This window comes from Ovis canadensis, chromosome 24, assembly GCF_042477335.2.
Source record: "Ovis canadensis isolate MfBH-ARS-UI-01 breed Bighorn chromosome 24, ARS-UI_OviCan_v2, whole genome shotgun sequence".
Taxonomy (NCBI): Eukaryota; Metazoa; Chordata; class Mammalia; order Artiodactyla; family Bovidae; genus Ovis; species Ovis canadensis.
In genome coordinates, this window is record NC_091268.1 from 33,482,664 (window position 1) to 33,502,056 (window position 19,393).

Consider the following 19,393-nt stretch of genomic DNA (forward strand, 5'->3'; position numbering starts at 1 on the left):
ATAAATATTCAGGACTGATTTCCTTTAGGATTGACTGGTTTGATCTCCTTGCAGTCCAAGGGACTCACAAGAGTCTTCTCTAACACCATAGCTAAGTGCTGGCCCTCTGTAATTCCCAGAATCCCCATCAAAGATTGCCCCAGGGCCTGATTCTTCCTCCTGACTCCAGAGACTCTGGGTGGCCGCTCACACTCATTCAGTGACCAGGCGCTGGAGGTCTAGGAGGACAATCTGTGGGGCCCCAGGGGTCTGGCTTGCCTCTGCCCAACTAGAGAGTGAGGCAGGAGGCAAGGCATTTGTGGTGTCTAAGGAATGGAGTAGAGGGTGGGCAGCCCAGCTTGGTGACTACGCTTCTCATCTGCCACCATCCAGTGGATCCACTGCCTCTCTCCCGACTAATAACGCTGATGTTGGTGCTTGTAGATTGAGCTGGGGTCAGCAGAAGTGAGTGAAAGTCCTACCCTCTGGGGACCCAGGAGTCCTGCAGGACTCCACCAGCTCTACCAAGGGACCCAGGAGCTTTGTTCCCCAGCCTCTTCCCAGGGGCCCAGAATCCTCCCCAGACACCCCTCCTTATTGTGCCATCCAGGGCCCACAGGGCCTTGGCCTGTGATTCTGTGAACTAATCCTTCACTCCATTCATCCATGCAGACTGAGATGGAGCCACCAGAGACTGGAAGGAGTGGAGGCAGTTCAGTTCAGTCGCTCAGTAATGTCCAACTCTTTGTGACCCCATGGACTGCAGCACGCTAGGCTTCCCCGTCCATCACCAACTCCCTGAGCTTGCTCAAACTCATGTCCATCAAGTCAGTGATGTCACCCAACCATCTCATTCCCTGTCATCCCCTTCTCCTCCCGCCTTCAATCTTTCCCAGCATCAGGGTCTTTTCTAATGAGTCACTTCTTCGCATCAGATGGCCAAACATTTGGAGTTTCAGCTCCAGGACTGATTTCCTTTAGGGTTGACAGGTTTGGTCTCCTTGCAGTCCAAAGGACTCTCAAGAGTTCTCCAACACCACAGTTCAAAAGCATCAATTTGTCACACACAGCTTTCTTTATAGTCCAACTCTCATATCCATACATGACTCCTGGAAAAACCATAGCTTTGACAAGACAGACCTTTGTCGGCAAAGTGATGTCTCTGCTTTTTATAGCTTTTCTTTCAAGGAGCAAGGGGGAGGCACAAGGGGTGGAGGCAGAAGAGGTTGAATCTGGGAGTGAGAGAAGCACACACTGTCACCCTTCTCCCCCATTCCTGGGGGTCGCCAACAGGCAGATCCCCTCTGCAGCTGCCCTCTTTCAAGGTGCACAGATATACAGACTCACAAGGAAATACACAGACACCACAGACATGGAGACACTCAGGCACGGAATCCCCCCAGCCTCCCCTGAGGACTCAGGTGCTGGGCTCATGTATGGCTCACAAGCAGACCAACAAAGCAATGACACTCTGAGGGGAACACACACACACACAGGTGCACATACTCAGGGCCCTGGGAAACAGTCTCACAGGACAGACCCACACATATTTTATGGAGGCACAAAACAAACATGAAGGCAGAGACACGTGCAAATACAGAACAGAGACACATGCAAATAGGTACAAAAAGGAACATCCAAAGGAACAGCAACTTCACATACAACACGCTCCCATACGTATAAAATACAAACACAGCTCCAAGGGCACATATGCCCTGAGACACATACACGCATATCTAGTATGTAAGGCCTGAGTCACAGACACACACAGATTAACACAACCAATGTACACTCAATTTGTGACAAAAATGCAACCACACAAGTGCACAGAGAGAAAAACAGAGAGACACTCAATAATAGCCATGCAGTGGAAAATTCACATTCACAATCGATATACTCACAGACACAGCAACTCAGACATACAGGTCCATCCATGCAGATTTGTATAACCACAGCCACATTCATGCTGGACTCCAGGGATGTGTGGGCACACTGGGGAGAACCCTGAGTCAGGCCAAATATGGGCAAAAAGCACAACAAAGCAAGATGACTGGCTAGAGAAAACTTGGAAAACTGCCCCCATGTAGGCAATTTAAGCCACCTCAAAAACGTGACTCTAGCTTTCCACGTGTACTTTTCTTCTAATAAGCTGTACCTGCTTCACTACCTTCTGTAGTTGCCTAATTTTTTCTACAAAGAAGACAAATGCTGAACTCCTTTTTCAAGCCCAACAGCCCTTGTGATCTAGTGGGTAGGTATCAGTGATTTCACTGCCACCGCCTGGGTTTGATTCTTGGTCAAGAAACTAAGATCCCACTTCAAGCCACTGCACTCAGGAGATCAGCATGAACTGCACCATCCAAACTGTCATGGAAGGGACAGGTTGAGGCTATGAGCTGTGAACAGTGCTAGGATTCTTGGCCTCCAGAGGCGAGGAATTAGATCCAGGGTCAGTGATGAGGCTTGATCGCTCAGAGCTTTTGTGTAATAAAGTTTTATTAAACCATGAAAGAGATAGAGAAAGCTTCTGACATAGACCTGGGAAGGGGGCAGAAAGAGTGCCCCCTTGCTAGTTTGTAGCAAGAAGTTATTTTTCTATCAGTGTCCCATCACTTCTTGGGAAATAGATGGGGAAACAGTGGAAACAGCGTCAGACTTTATTCTGGGGGGCTCCAAAATCACTGCAGATGGTGAGTGCAGCCATGAAATTAAAAGACGCTTACTCCTTGGAAGAAAAGTTATGACCAACCTAGATAGCATATTCAAAAGCAGAGACATTACTTTGTCGACTAAGGTCCGTCTAGTCAAGGCTATGGTTTTTCCAGTAGTCATGTATGGATGTGAGAGTTGGACTGTGAAGAAGGCTGAGTGCTGAAGAATTGATGCTTTTGAACTGTGGTGTTGAAGAAGACTCTTGAGAGTCCCTTGAACTGCCAGGAGATCCAACCAGTCCATTCTGAAGGAGATGAGCCCTGGGTGTTCTTTGGAAAGAATGATGCTAAAGCTGAAACTCCAGTACTTTGGCCACCTCATGTGAAGAGTTGACTCATTGGAAAAGACTCTGATGCTGGGAGGGATTGGGGGCAGGAGAAGGGCACCACAGAGGATGAGATGGCTGGATGGCATCACTGACTCAATGGACATGAGTCTGAGTGAACTCCAGGAGTTGGTGATCGACAGGGAGGCCTGGCGTGCTGCGATTCATGGGGTCGCAAAGAGTCAGACACAACTGAGCGACTGAACTGAACTGAACTGAAAAGTACAGTTCAGTCGCTCTGTAGTATCCAACTCCTTGTGACCCCATGAACCACAGCATGCCAGGCCTCCCTGTCCATCACCAACTGCCAGTCTACCCAAACCCATGTCCATTGAGTCAGTGATACCATCCAACCATCTCGTCCTCTGTCATCCCCTTCTCCAGTCTTTCCCAACATCAGGGTCTTTTCAAATGAGTCAGTTCTTCCCATCAGGTAGCCAAAGTATTAGAGTTTCAGCTTCAAAGTCAGTCCTTCCAATGAACACCCAGGACTGATCTCCTTTAGGATGGAATGGTTGGATCTCCTTGCAGTTTATGGAATGCTCAAGAGTCTTCTCCAACACCACAGTTCAAAAACATCAATTCTTCGGCACTTAGCTTTCTTTATCATCCAACTCTCACATCCTTACATGACTACTGGAAAAACCATAGCCTCAACTGGATGGACTTTTGTGGACAAAGTAATGTCTCTGCTTTTTAATATGCTGTCTAGGTTGTGTTAGGGACCAAACGACGGTCTCTAGGACCTGAGTCATGTTTACCAGAAAGAGACAGGATATGCGCTCATCCTGCCTGGCCAATCATGTAACGCCAGCTACTCCTGTAACTGAGACAAAGAACTGCCTGTATATAAGCCACCATACTCCTTTGTTCGGGGCTCTTGTCGGATTCCCTTGTGTGGGATGAGACTTGAGCCCTAGAGCGCTAGAGATAAACTCCCTTCTTGTTTTTGCATTACTGTGGTGGACTTGCTCTCTCGGTCGGTTCGGAGATACGGGCTCGGAGCATAACAGTTGATCATAACTTTCCTTCCAAGGAGTAAGCGTCTTTTAATTTCATGGCTGCGATCACCATCTGCAGTGACTTTGCAGCCCAGAAAAATAAAGTCAGTCACTGTTTCCACTGTTTCCCCATCTATTTCCCATGAAGTGATGGGACCAGATGCCATGATCTTCATTTTCTGAATGGTGAGCTTTAAGCCAACTTTTTCACTCTCCTCTTTCACTTTCATCAAGAGGCTCTTTAGTTCTTCTTCACTTTCTGCCATAAGGGTGGTGTCATCTGCATATCTAAGGTTATTGATATTTCTCCCGGCAATCTTAATTCCAGTTTGTGTTTTATCCAGCCCAGCATTTCTCATGATGTACTCTGCATACAAGTTCATACAAGTTAAATAAGCAGGGTGACAATATACAGCCTTGACATCCTCCTTTTCCTATTTGGAACCAGTCTGTTGTTCCATGTCCAGTTCTAACTGTTGCTTCCTGACCTGCATACAGGTTTCTCAAGAGGCAGGTCAGGTGGTCTGGTATTCCCATCTCTTTCAGAATTTTCAGTTTATTGATGTTAATTTGAGAAAGGAATTGCTTCAAACCTGAGAAAGTGGCACCAGGCCCCTTACCCACTCATGTCTCTTCAGATAGCATTGGCACGACGTGAGTCATCCTGGGCCATAAAACAGTTGACATGAATCTTAAAGAAAGGCAAATTTCCAAACAAATACATAGTTCATTAATATAGTTTAAGAAAAACTTTTCCATAAGAAAAATGCATTGGTTAGCTCAAGTTTAGAAATGTTAAGTTCAAGTGGAACTGGGTGTCATTATGGTAACACATTAAAAGAAACCTTTTAATTTTGTATAGAGAAGGGAAAAAAAAAAGTCTGGCACTTGTAGTTTGTTTCTCCTTCCACTTAAGAGAGATTTTTAAAAAGTCTGACAGTTGCAGTCTATTTCCTCCCCTTGGGGACCCCTAGCCTTCCTGCCTGTTACCCTCTCAGAACTAGGTGTTTTCCTGGCTTCAAACTCTGTGCTAGGCTTCTGTCCCATTGCAAGGTCTTTCATACAGCTGTGCCTACGTCCTGAGATGCCAAAGAGTGGCCAGCATAGGGTGGCTCTGGGGACAGGACATACTCTAGGGACAATGTACACTTGAAGTAGGGGTGTTGCATGGAGTTTAGCAGATCCCAAGGTCAAGCGAGGGAAAGAAGGGAGCCTGCCCAGAACCTCTGCTATGTGTCAGAGTAGGCTGTACTCTTCTACAAAAACACCATAACAGTAAAGACATCATCAAGACTATTGTATAATAATATTATCATCACCACAGCAATGGCTGACCATCAGCTCGAGGTGGAAGAGTCAGGTATGACCATGGCCTCCTGGTTTGCTTCATCTTCAGAGCAGGGCTGATCCTGAGCAAAGCTGGACTACAGGTAAAGCCTTTTTCTAGCCCCTTCTTTCACTGGAGACTCCAGCCTCAGTTTCCTCCTCTCCCAACATTCCCTCCTAGCCCTAAGTCCCCTCTGACCCTTTTCTCAGCCTGGGTAAAGCACATCTCCCTGACCACTCTGAATTTGATTTTGTATCCAAGCAATGAGGATACACATGGTATGGACCATAAAAAGATGCCTGCAAAGTGCAGTGCTTAGCACAGGCTGGTAACAGGAGATGCCTTTAAAGGCTTCACATCTCCTAAGCTGTCACGTTGCCCTTGGGGAGACGATGATGCTAACGTGCACGTGTGCTCAGCAATGGCCCCCATTTATCTTCATGACAGTTTTTGGGATGCAGGAGTGGACACTCCCATTTTAGGAAAGGAAACCCACCCAAGGTTCCGCTGCAGGTAAGCAGCACAGCTGGGTCTCAAGCCGTACGCTGCTGGCCCTATCTACAGGGGCCAATGAGGGCTCTCCTGGGTGAGAGGCTGAACGGGCTTTGGAGATGCTTCCTCAGCTGCACAGATGGTCTCACAGTTTCCAGGCCCCTTAAGTCTGTTCACTTCTTTCTATCGTCCTTGCTTGAGCTATAACTAGGGTGACTCCCCAGTCCCTTATAGGCCTCCCATTCACTTCTGGCCTAGTCTGACTTCCACCCCCTTCTGGGCCTAGACTGCCTTTTTATAACTAGATAGCCCAACTGTGGAGCTTAGTCAGCAGGCAAATGCATCTAAAGAAAATTAAACACTATTTTTTGTTATCTCTGTTTTTTGTTTTGCTTTTTAAAAAATCATTTCTTTGTATTTATAGTAAAATGCATTAATTTTCCATTATAACATTAATAGAATGCCTCCCGTTTGCAATAAATTTCCATAATACTAAAAAGCTATAGATATAAAGCAACTCTTTTAAAGCTGCCATGGGCCTGAAGGAACTGGGAAAACACTGTGTAGATCATGCAGAAAAGTATCTTTAGGGAGTTTACCTCAGGGCATGGCCCAGAATAGATGATCACCAGTAGCATTTGTCTAACCACCTGGGTCCTTTGGCCCCTGCCCTCCTGCTTGGCTCTCCCCACCCAGCACTCCTGGTATTGCCAAGCTGTTTGGGTGTTGTCCTCAGATCCTCCCAGAAGAGTCGTTGATGAACTTAGAGTGGATGTTTTCTCCCTGTTTAGGTTCATAACCTAAAGCCCACGCTAACAGGGGATGTATCTAACCCTGTTTCAGGTATTAAAATGTCTAAATTATTTGGGATGATTTTGAGACCATACCCTCTTGTCACACAAAGTGGAATTCGCAGGCCAGAAGGAAACAAGATTTTATTACTATGTTATCATGACCATGTAGTTCAATTCAACTGTAACATCTTTCCCTTTAGAATTGCTTTTTACCCATATTTTAGTTGTAAGGGTATTTCTCAATTTCCAAACATGAGAAATACTAGTTAGCTTTCATCCTGACTCTTCTAGAACAATTACATTACCAAAAACAAGCTCTCTGTGATTTTGCTCCTCTGAAATACATTGAAATTTGCTTTGTGGCCAAAATAAATAATGTTAGCTTCTGTAAATATACTCTAAAAATAATGCTTCCTTTACAGTTGTTATATGATACTGATGGATATATGGGTACAGTTGTAGGATTTAAATGTTTTGTTGCTAAGTCGTATCCAACTCTTTTGCAACCCCATGGACTGTAGCCCACCAGGCTCCTCTGTGCATGGGTTTCCCAGGCAAGATACTGGAGTGGGAATGGAGTGGGTTGTTATTTCCTCCTCTAGGAGAACCTCCCAACCCAGGGATGGAACCTATGTCTCCTGCATTGGCAGGCAGATTCTTTACCACTGAGCCACCAGGGAAACCATCTTGATTAAAACGATTCACTTAATAGAAGATCTTAATAGATCTTCTGCACCTTTCAGATGTCCTGTGTGCACATTGTATGACTTTTTGAAGGAGGGGTGTGAAAACCTCCCACTCTGCTTTTGAATTTGATCGTTCTTGTATTTCTGTCATTAATGGATTTATACAGTTTTTAGCCACTGCCCATGGGAGTTCTCAAAGGAAGCCCAGAAGTGGGGGACAGGGAACCTGGATTCAAGGGTTGAGAAATCATAAGGTCGGAACAGGTTCCAGAGGACCAGGGTGAAATGGCGCTTAAGGAGTCAGCAGGTAGGGGAGGGGCATTCTAAAACTTGCAGTCGCGAGGGATGTCACTATGACGAATCAGAGGCTAAGGCAAGTGATTGGCTGAGAGAAAGTAGAAAGCATCCGTGTTGCTAGGGCATCGTCCAAACAGGAGAAGACTTGGAGGAAGACGGAGCCCGTCGTCCCCTTCAACTGCTCCTGCGATTTCACTTTAGCTGTTTTTTGTTGCCTCCTGACCTGCTGACCTGCTGGCCTACTGACCTGTGGGAACCCTCCTTCTTCCCCTTTAGGACTTGGTTGACCCCTGGTACTTTTTCCGGAGCCCCTTTTACTCCTCCCAGGAGGCCACACCCCCTTCCTGCCACACCCCCTCCCCAACCCCTTCCCCAGTTCCAAATCCAACCACTCTCCACCCCTCCCCACTGTACTTCTCAGCTGGCAACCTCGGAGCCCCTGAGAAGACCAGGGTATGGAGGTGAAGAGACTGCTCTTCTGGCTCCTCCTACTCAGGTCTCCACTTTACCCAAAAATACGTGTGAGTAAACACCAAACACCAGTGGTTTCTTCCTTTTCACTGGGCTCTGTCATACTGAACTTAATAACTGCATGTTTCATGGCGTCCTCAATGGGGGAACTCAGTCCTTCGTGAAGACCAAGGTCCTCAGGGCAGGTTTCTTGACCAGCCTGAACCAGCTCTTGCCGCAGCTGTTCTCACCATTGTCCTGGCCCTGTTGCTGCTGCTTGTATCAAAACATAGCAGGCTTTACAGGATGAAACCTGAAATAGTAACTTTATTTAATCAAAGAAGGAAGTGGAAATGTACTAAAAGCTGTTGAGTCGTATGTCAAAAATGAATGGATTGTATGATATATGAATTATGTCTTAATAGTGTTATTTTTTTTTTTAAGTAAGGAACTCTTATTTATTAGGAGTCTTGGGCTCAAAATAAGACTGGCTCCTGGAAAATTTGTCAAGATCCTGCTTCAAGCTACGCAAGTGCAGGGTCTTCCCCTATGGAGTGTGTGTTCCTGTGAGCACACCCTTCATATCTGTGAAGTTTGGCAGCCCTGTGAACTGTGGTATTTAAGCTCTGGGTTGGTACTGGTACGCTAAAAAGTGAAATGCTATTTGTGCTCTGGGCTTTCTGGTTTATTGACTTTTATCAACTTCTGAGGCATCCCTTTCCTTGTGTTTTTGAATATTGCCTTCAGGGACTCTGTCCAGCCAGACTGATGGGGGCCCTGAGAGCCCAGTCAGTGTGGCTGCATCCTGCTGGGATATTTATAACGGGGGAATCCTTAGGAGTGACATAACCTGGAGGTGAATGAGTCATTGTCCTTTCTTTAATGAAGTGTCTGTGTAGAGAGTGCTGATTTACCCAAAACAGAAAGGTCCTTCAAGTCCTTAGAATGGTTCAAATATACAGAAATGCCAGGTTCACCGAACCATGAAAGCTTTCACTCCCATAAAAATGTTCTTCCACACCCAGGAAAGAAAGATAAAAACTGAGAACACCCCAAAGATATAAATGGATTTGTTCCCTTTGGCATGCACCAGATGTTGAGGGATCTGGAAAGGCCCAGTGCCTGGGACAACCTTTGCATTGAGATAGTCATGCCACATGAATACCTCCACCTGTTTCTTTTGAGCCTCCAAAGGAAGAAATGTCTAGATAATCTCTGTTGGAATTTTTTTTCCCTCAAAGGGATTGAGACTGTATTCTCATAGATTAGTTAAGTTCTCTTTCCCCTATCTCATCTTTGGGCACTCGGATCAAGCAACTTGTCTTGCATTTGCCACCTCCACTCTTGCTCATGGCCACTGACTGTGAGAACCTCAGTTTATTGACCCCACTGGATCAATTCTAGGTAGGAGTCCGCTACTGGTGGCAGCATTTAGACAGTTGCCATACAGAACAAGAGTGCCCATGCCTGAAGATGTTTTATCAGTTACTGACCAGATGGTGTTTGTCTTTTTTGTGCATTTGATCTGTGTTTCTCACAGTGTTCACTCAAAGACAGTGTATGATTCCCAAGAGCACACATTTTACTGACCTCAGTTGTGAGGGTTGATGATGAAAATGCTGTTGATTTCAGAAGCCACTGTCTAGAGTAGAGGGATTTTATTTTTACAAAACTGAAACTTGGTATGTAGATTAGTATGAATCACATTGAGTTTATTTTCTCCTAAAATACTTACTAGATTTTGTAAGAAAATATGCTTTCCTCTTGTTTTATTATTCAGAAACTTTGGTTTTTTATAATTTAATTTTGATGGTTGCTATTAATTGTTTAGGTGCAATGCTATGAAAAATGAAAGTGACTCCTTTTTATTGACTGTTTGGAATTGTATTTTTAGCTAAATTCAATTCTTATCATTTTAATCATAATAGATGGTGCTATTGTACAAATCATTATGTACTTCAGAAGTCTGACATTATGTGCTCTGGTTCAGAATCAAAGTGCACATGAAAAGAAACTTCAGTGTTTCTAGGAACTTGGGCTAAATGAAAATGTTTAATTAATTTTGGTTGAAAAAATAATCAGTTTTATTATAATAGAAGCTGCCCATCTTTCTCACTTATTTCCATATCTATAAATATTTCTCTATTATTCTCATTTATATCTTTAACATACATTTTTATTGTTATTTTCCCCATCCTTCTATACATTTTGGAGTTATTTTAGGAAACGTTCAGTAGGAGTTTTTCCAAGTACTTCATGAAGATACAGCAGAAGGCATAGGTTTCCCATCCACTCTGTTTGCATTCACTTATTTTTCAATTTTAAGATGTCTCTACATTCATAAGTTGATTTCTGCTAACTGTTTTTAAAATACTTGCAATGTGTCTATTAGCAAAATAAAATCTCTAACAGTTTGTGTATCAGACTTTTTTTCTATAGCTAAAGTGTGGTATAATTTACCTATGATAGCAAGCACCTCTTTAATGAGTACAGTCTGTTGATATTTGACATGTGTGTGCAGCAATGAAACCATTACTGCATTAAGACTGTGAACACAACACTCCCAAAAGTTTCCTCCTGCTCCTTGAGAATCCTTCTGTCCCCTTTCTCCTCCATGAGGATATATAAGAGGGATGTAGGTGCCTCCTGGAGGTTGGTTTATGTTTTCTAAAGTTGATTCTTTGTGATGGATATTCTGCAATTGTCTTAAAGTTTCCTTATCATCTCAAATATTATTTCAGCTGGTCCGTATTCTGCCTGCCCATTTCCATCTTGGGCCTGATGCTCATGAAATTCTTTGGAAGCTTACCATGATTACTGCCTCCTTGGGAATTTCTGCATTTGTCATTTTCTTCTGGAGGACTGTCCTTGCTGTAAGTATTACTAAAGTACCTTATAGATATACTTTGAATCATCCATGATGGGAATGTTTATAGTCACAGACATTTTATTTGCGTTCAGTTCTACAAATTTCCCTCCAAGCAGTGCTTTCACTGCATCCCACAAATTTTAATGTACTTATTTTCAGTTAGATTGACATATTTTCAATTTTCTGTTGAGATGTCCTCCTTGACCCATGTTTTCTTTAGAGGTATGTTGTTTAATCTCCATTTTTCGTGTGATTTTCCAGTTATCTTTCTATTACGGATTTCTACTTCAGATCCATTTTGGTCTGAGAATATCCTTTCTATGCCATTACTTTCAATTGGTTAAGTGTTTTATGGCTCTGAATTATGGTCCTAGGGAATGTTCTATATGAGTTTGAGAAGAATGTGTCACTGGATGAAGTCTTCTGTAGATGTCATTAGACCCAGATGGTTGATAATGTTGTTCAGTTCAAATGTATTCTTACTGGATTTTTATATTTTAGATCTGTCAATGACTGATAAAATGTTTTGATTTCTGACTATAATAATGAGTTCATCTATTTATCCTAGAAATTCTGTCAATTTTTGACACTATAGTTAATACATACATATGAAGGATCGTTATGCCTTCTTGCAGAATTGACCTCTTTACCATTAACTCTGACAATTTTCTTTATTCCATAGTGTGCTTTGAAGGCTAATTTCAGTGTTTACAGAAGTCTAGGTTGACGATTCTTTCCTTTTAACACTTTTAATATATTTCGTTCCACTTTCTTCTTGATCACATGGTTCCTGAATAGAAGTCTGATGTATTTCTATCTTTGTCCTCCCTGGGTAAGGTGTTATTATTACCCCAATGCCCTCCACACCTGGCTTCTACATAAGTTTTTCTTTCTCTTATATGTTATATAAATATATAAACAAATTATAAATCTATATGTATGTATTCATTCCTGCTTGGAAATCTGTGAGCATCCTGTATCTGTGGCTCGGTGATTATCATTATTCATTATTATCATTATTTTAGAATTTCTTGGTCATTATTGTTTCAAATGTTTTCTTTTTGCTTTTTCTACTGGTATTGCTATTATGTTTAGGTTAGATCCTTTGTAATTGTCCCACTTTCTTGAGTAATTTGTGCTTTATTATTATTTTCTTTGCATCGGTTTAAGTTTCTACTGACATTTCTTTAAGTTCATTGATTCTTTCTCAGCTATGTTGAGTTTGTTAATAAACCCATCAAACGTGTTTCTGTTATAGTGTTCTTGATTCCTCAGCTTTCCTTTGGATCCTTTTCCTCATCTATTCTTGCATATTGTCCGCTTTTTACCATTGGATCCATTACCATGTTAATCACAGTGGTTTTAAATCCCCAGAGATAATGATTTGATTGTCTCTTCCATATTAAATGTGATTCAAATATTTGCACTTTGAGTTCAAACTGTGTGATTTCTTCTTTTAGTATGTCTTGGAAGAATTTGTTGTTAGCTCCATATTGTGCCCTGTGGTGATGGAACTGAGGTATTATATATAGGCCTTTAATGTAAGATTTTATATTTACCAGGCTAGAGGGTAGGCTGAGTTTATCCTTAGATGAGACAGGAAGGAGAGAGAGAGAGCGTTGGAATTGGGCATTTCCCTTTGCCGATGTCACCTCATCTTTGGGCCAAACCCCATTTAGGCTCTGATAAAATTGTTTCTCTTGAGGGCTTGGCTTCCTTTACTGAAGCATAGTTGATGTACAATATTATGTAAGTTTCAAGTGTATAGCATAGTGATTCACAATTTTTAAATGGTATACTCCTCCATTTATAAGTATTATTAAAATTATTAGAAAAGATCTTTAGTCAGTGTTTTTTATGTTTCCCCCCTGGCCACAGTGTACATTCTCCCTGATGAAATTACTGTGTGCACATCACAAGGAGTGGGGAGTTATATTTCACATCTTGGAGGACTGAGCCTCTACATAATCATGCAGATTTCATCCTCTAAGGAAAATAGTTCCATATGGATTTCTTGAAATACATTTTCCTTTTTCTAGAATAATGCTATCCTCTTTCATTTTGTTGCTCAACTAGTTCCAGCTTTGGACACTGGGATCACTTTCAGGTGGTCCCATGTTCTGTGAGAAATGCCATTGGTATTTTGATAAGCGATTGCATTGATTATATAGATTGCCTTGGGTAGTATGGTCATTTTAACAATATCAATTCTTCCAATCCATGAACACAGTGTATCTTTCTATGTCTTTGATTTCTTTCATCAGTCTCATATATTTCTGAGAACAGGTTTTTTTAAACTCAACGGTTTCTGAACATGGATTTTTTTTTATGCAACTGTAAATGAGATTGTTTCCTTAATTTCTTTTTTTGATAGTTAATTGTTATTATATAGAAAACCAACAGATTTTTGTATATTAATTTTTCATGCTTCACATTAACAAGATTTATTAATGAGCTCAAGTTGTTTTTGTGTGGCATCTTCAGGATTTTCTGTGTACTGTATCATGTTATCTGCAAATAGTGACAGTTTTACTTCTTCCTTTCCAATTTGGATTGCTTTTTTCTTTTCCTTCTCCGATTGTTTTTGCTGATTTCCAAAACTATATTGAATAAAAGTGAAGAGTAGATGACCTTGTCTTGTTCCTGATCTTAGAGGAAATTCTTTCAGTGTTTCACTATTGAATATGATATTAGCTGTGGGTTTGTCATGGATGGACTTTATTGTGCTGAGGTAGTCATATATATATATATATATATATATATATATATATATATATGCTGTATTTTTCTCCATCTATTGATATGATCATATGGATTTCATTCTTCAATTTGTGAATATTTTCTATTACACTGATTGATCTGTGGATATTTAACCATCCTTGCATCCCTGAAATCAGTCCCATATCACAATGTATGATCCTTTTAATATATTGTTGGATTTGGTTTGTGAATATGTTGTCAAGGATTGTTGCATGTTTGTTCTTCAGAAATATTGGCCTATAATTTCCTTTTTTGTTTGATATTTTGTCTATTTAAAAATAGAAAACAATACAGTGTTTATTTTTAAATGACTATTTTCCCTCTCTCATGTCAACAGCATGTGGAGATTTCCCCCCAATATCTACACATCTTTTAGGATTCCCAAAGATAAAACTGATGAAAGATAGGGTGTCCCCTAACACTGGGCAATCTGGCATTATTAAATTTCATGCACTTGTCCACACAGAGCCCCCAGGACTTCACCCATTAGATTATAGATTTCTCTGCCATGATGTTCTGTTCTGTAGAGAATTCTAACCTTGGGCCTCTGCTCCAGTAAGTGATGATCTCCTGTATCTGCAAGTCTGTTTCTCTAATTCTCTAGCAAGAGTTTGCCTTGTGACTTCAGTTCTCAGAGTGATCTATAAAGAATTTTGGGTTTTTTCCAGTTTTTTGGCTTTTGTCTTATTTGTGGATGAGTGACAATTTCCAAGTTCCTTGCAAGTTAGACCAGAACCCAGGAGTCCAACTCTCCTCTTTATTTCCTTTAGAGTATAAACTTGAACAGAAATTAGCTTTGAAATGAATATGCCTTGCAAAATACTCTAATCTTTTTATTAAAGAACTCAGTAAGCCAAATGACTATATTCTCAGTGGAAAAATGACAATCTATAAACCATTCTCTTCATGATGAAAACATAAATATCAGGTATTTTTTACCCCATCCTTCTTTTCACATGCCCCTGCCTGGGGGATTAGGTGACAAAGGACAGTAAAGCTCACTGTTTTCCTGTGCAGTGTGTAAAGTTAATGATATTCTAATATCTTGGCAAGTCTTGGGACTAGACTCAGAAAGCTTTCAGTCTCAATCTGAATATTGCTTATGGTTTTGAATGAGGAAATGTGTTTTAAGGTGAAGAAAATGTATCTTTGCATAATATTAAAATGCAACTCTGCCTGTATTTAATTGAGCTAAAATTCCTCAGGTTATAACTCATATCTGGGAAGCACATTTCTCCTTTCTTGAAATGTTGTTGTCCTTTCTTTTGTTGCTTGTGCTTTTCCTCTAGCCATCTCCCACTTTCTTTCTCATAGATTACCCTCTGTTTTCATTGGTCTGGAAAATTCAAACCATGATATGTTTCAGTGTATATCAATTCATCAAACAGCCAACTCCTCCCTGAAAGATTTCAGAAAAGCTTCTAGTGAGTAAAGAGGCATATCTCAGCAGAAAGATTTTGCCTCTTCCTTTTGGAAGCTTTTAAAATAATCCCAGGTTCTGAACTGCAATATACATATTGCATCTAAGGAAATAAATGACGATGCTTTAGTATATTTGTAACATTGTGTTTATTACAACTAAATGGATTGATTATCAAAACAAAATACATTGTGTTGTCAAAATTAAATAGATAGGTGCTCATTTAATAGAATGTAAAAGATCTTTTATCCATTCCAGTCTTCCCTGGTGGCTCAGAGGTTAAAGCATCTGCCTCCAGTGTGAGAGACCTTGGTTCATTCCCTGGGTCGGGAAGATCCCCTGGAGAAGGAAATGGTAACCCACTCCAGTATTCTTGCCTGGAGAATCCTATGGATGGAGAAGCCTGGTAGGCTACAGTCCATGGGGTCACAAAGAGTTAGGCATGACTGAGCGACTTCACTCACTTACTCACTGAAAAGATCTTTTGGTCAAAAATAAGTTATTTACTATTGTGTTCCTTATCAGAAATTGTGTAGGAGGTAGCCTGACTTAAATAGTAAATTCTTTTTTGTTGTTATTTTTAATCATATGAATCATTATCCTGTATCAAAATGATTATTATAATTTTGAGGATTATTATTTTGATGTTTTATCAGGAACTATTGGTTGTTGCTGTTCAGTCACTCAGTCATGTCCAACTGTTTGCAACCCCATGGACTGCGGCACACCAGGCTTCCCTGTCGTTCCCCATCTCCCGGTTCTTGCTCAAACTCACGTCCATTGAGTGAGTTATGCCATCCAACCATCTTGTCTTCTGTCATCCCCTTCTCCTCCTGCCTTCAATCTTTCCCAACATCAGGGTCTTTTCTAATGAGTTGACTCTTTGCATCAAGTGGCCGAATTACTGGGGATATAGATTGTTAAAATAATATGTTTTGATATCAAATTTAATTTTGTTTCTTCCTTCCCTAGGTCAAGCCCCCAGTATATCAAGGTAAGCATTTAAGTTTAAGACTCCGTTGTGATATTTTTTCAGTACTGGTGTTTGATGTTAGTTTTAATTCAGCTAGAAAGAAATGCAGTGACTTTTTGTATTTGTCTAATTGACTTCTTTTTTAAGTATAATTTTTATTTGTAGTTTTTAATTAGAGGATAATTACTTTATAATATTGTGATGGTTACTCTTGACAAACTTCCTCCTCCTGGGTTGAAGTCTAATGCTATTGTAGAGGGAATTGCCATCCATTGAGATAAAATAAATGAGGAAAAGATCACACAAGTGGGGAGTGGGGAGAATAGGATTAATTTAATTTTGCATAGAAGTATTTAGAAAGCAAGGGATGATGAGACTGAAGTTTGGAATGAGTACCTGTCATGACCCGGTTCTTGGTGAAAGGTAAAGATGATAAAACAATACTGAAGAAACTTCAGGTTTAAGGAAGAATGCAGATATTGCCAGGCATTGTGTATCACAGCAAAGGATGAAGCCATGGGTTATGAGTCTGAAGTGGAGGAAAACATTCATGCCACTGGAGAATGGGTGGAAATGAACATGATGCAAAATAGGGATAATGAATTCTGTGTGGGCTTTATAGATAGTGATGATTATGTGGGCTTATCTGCTGAGAGCAGGGTGGCTGCTGGCACTTGGTAGGCCCTCAAATGTTGGTGTTCGTCACAATGAATGCAGCAATGGAGGCAGTAATAAAAGTGATCTCAGCATCCGAACTCTCACCTTGGGCAAACAGAAGAGAAGTCTGCACTGTGTGATCAAATGAGGGAATTAAATGTCTGTTGGGAAAGTCTGGAATTGCAGGCTATGTTCTTGAGCTTGATACATGTGAAAGTCACTCAGTCGTGTCCAACTCTTAGCAACACCATGGACTCTAACACCCCAGGCTCCTCTATCCATAGGATTTTCCAGGCCAGAATACTGGAGTGGTTTGCCATTCCCTTCTCCAGGGGATCTTCCCAACCCAGGGATGGAACCTGGCTCTCCTGCATTGCAGGCAGATTCTTCACCATCTGAGGCACTGGGGGCTTCATGCATGTGTATACACCTGTAATTGGGTGATTTATGCATTCTGTCTTCCTGAAAAGTGATGGTAACATTCTCCATCCTGGGATGAAAATGCTATTTTTTTAGGGACTATGAGTTATCCTGGTCCTCTAGCACCAAGTTAGTGAAGTGCCAGAGTCCAGCTTCCAGCAGCCAGGGATTCAACCTGAAGGGAGGGATGGTGTCGGCAAGTAACGATGCAGCCTCTCAATTTTCTTGGACTGAGCATTTATTTAAAGTTTGCAAAGAGTTGACTCATTGGAAAAGAATTTGATGTGGGGAGGGATTGGGGGCAGTAGGAGAAGGGGACGACAGAGGATGAGATGGCTGGATGGCATCACTGACTCAATGGACGTGAGTTTGAGTGAACTCTGGGAGTTGGTTATGGACAGGGAGGCCTGGTGTGCTGCGATTCATGGGGTCACAAAGAGTCGGACACGACTGAGTGACTGAACTGAACTGAAGATTTTCTTTTATACTTTTACAAAAGCATTAGGTCAGAGGTTGAACATTTTCAGTTTCTCCTCACCCAGATTTATTATCTCCATAAATCATTGTTGCCCTTCAAACAGAGTTCCTGCTTCAGCGATTCTCTCAGAATCAGCTTTACCATCTATTACCTACTTCCTCTTATGTGTCCTATAGTTAACTTGTGATTACACTGTAACTCATGCTACATTCCTCAGTTTATTTCTTATCTTTCTAAATCCTGTTTGCCCCTAACATCCTGAGCTCACTATCTCTTAAAAAGGCTTCTAGCTATTAGTATCTCTAAAATTCCTAACCTCTATAAGCTATAGTAAAATATGCTAACATTACAACATTCCTTAAATCTTTAACTTCTAACTTTTAATTATTTCTAAGCCCTAAATTCAGTAAACTCCTTTGCCATAAACATTTTCCTCACAAATAGGCTTCAGATAGCAATCCCTCCCATGGCCTCAAGCTGCGACCTATGTGCTCATCCTGGAACACTCTCTTGTAAAAGTCCTTGAACAAATGTCAATGATGAACTTTATGAATTATTCTCTGAGCACAGCTGCAGAAGGCTTTGTGCCTTCTCATGCTCCTCTCAAGAACAATAAGAACCTTAATATTCCTTTTTAGTCAACTCAGCCAAGGAGAGGAAAAAACAAGTCAGAATCACAAAGCCTAACTCCTTCATCCCAGATCTGTGCCTGTGGGACAATGAGAAGGGGTTGGGGCCAAACCTCCATTTAGTCAGTAATGCCTAACGGGGCTCCTGACAGTGAAGCCCACATTGTATGCAAGTGTGTTCAATTCCAAAGGGAAAGGCAATCTACAGGGCATCAGGAAGACACTGGAAGCCTTTCAAGAGCCTATCAGTCAACATTTTGAACTTGCCTTCTGTGGAACTGAAAATAGGACCTGGATGTGGTTTGAATCTGGATGGAATAAGGAGTTTCCTTTTCTTATAGCAACATATATATTCATCTTAGTAACTGGAGGCAAGAATTTTAAGTTGACAGGATGTTTGCTTTTCCAACTTCATCTTTGGTGACGACAGAGCTAGCTGAAGTGACTGAATTTTCTGAGAATGATACTTATAGATGGGGGAGAATTTAGAAGTCAATTTAATGTTTTTATTCATCTTTGAAAGCGTTTTACATAGCAATCTCATTGAAATAATGTTTCTTGTGTTTTAAATTCTGCTAGCTAAAATTTGCTTGTTTTAGACATGATAGTAAAGAGAAAAGTTAAATAAAGAGAAAAGAAAATGTCTGCTGCTTACACTGAGGTAATTCAATTTTAACTGAGTTTTTCAACTAAATCTTAGAAATTGTTTTATCTCTCTTTAGTTAACTTGGAGCAAATATCAGAGAAAATCAATCATTTTGTGAAGGAAAACAGACAACTTGCAGAAAATATAGCCAGTATGGAACAGAAGGTATCATTTTGTTATTTTTTAATTTTTGTTATTTTTTTATTTTTCATGATTTTACCTTCAACTTCTTCCACCTCTGAGAGTTCAGTTATTTTCCTTTGTTTTCTTTCATCCTACTGTCCTATTTCTTATGTTCCATAAACAGCCCAGGTTCATAGCAAGCTCCATAGATGTAAAGCACTGTTTTCTGTATTTGTAGAAGGACTCACAATCCAAAGATAGGTTTGGCTGGCACAGTAATCAATATTTGTAAAGCTGATTTCCTTTTGCACATATTTGCGTAGATCAATGACTCAAAGAAACGTCTTCAAGAAAC

At 40.9% G+C, this 19,393-nt stretch overlaps 1 long non-coding RNA gene across 1 annotated transcript in view; it reads right to left on the bottom strand.

The window, feature by feature from the left end:
* Window positions 1-18,761: 18,761 nt before the first annotated feature.
* LOC138429111 (uncharacterized) overlaps window positions 18,762-19,393 on the bottom strand; it is a 55,495-nt gene continuing 54,863 nt past the window's right edge. The window contains exon 3 of the long non-coding RNA XR_011252692.1: window positions 18,762-19,392. This is a non-coding gene — a long non-coding RNA (uncharacterized lncRNA). The remainder of the gene's footprint in view (window position 19,393) is intronic.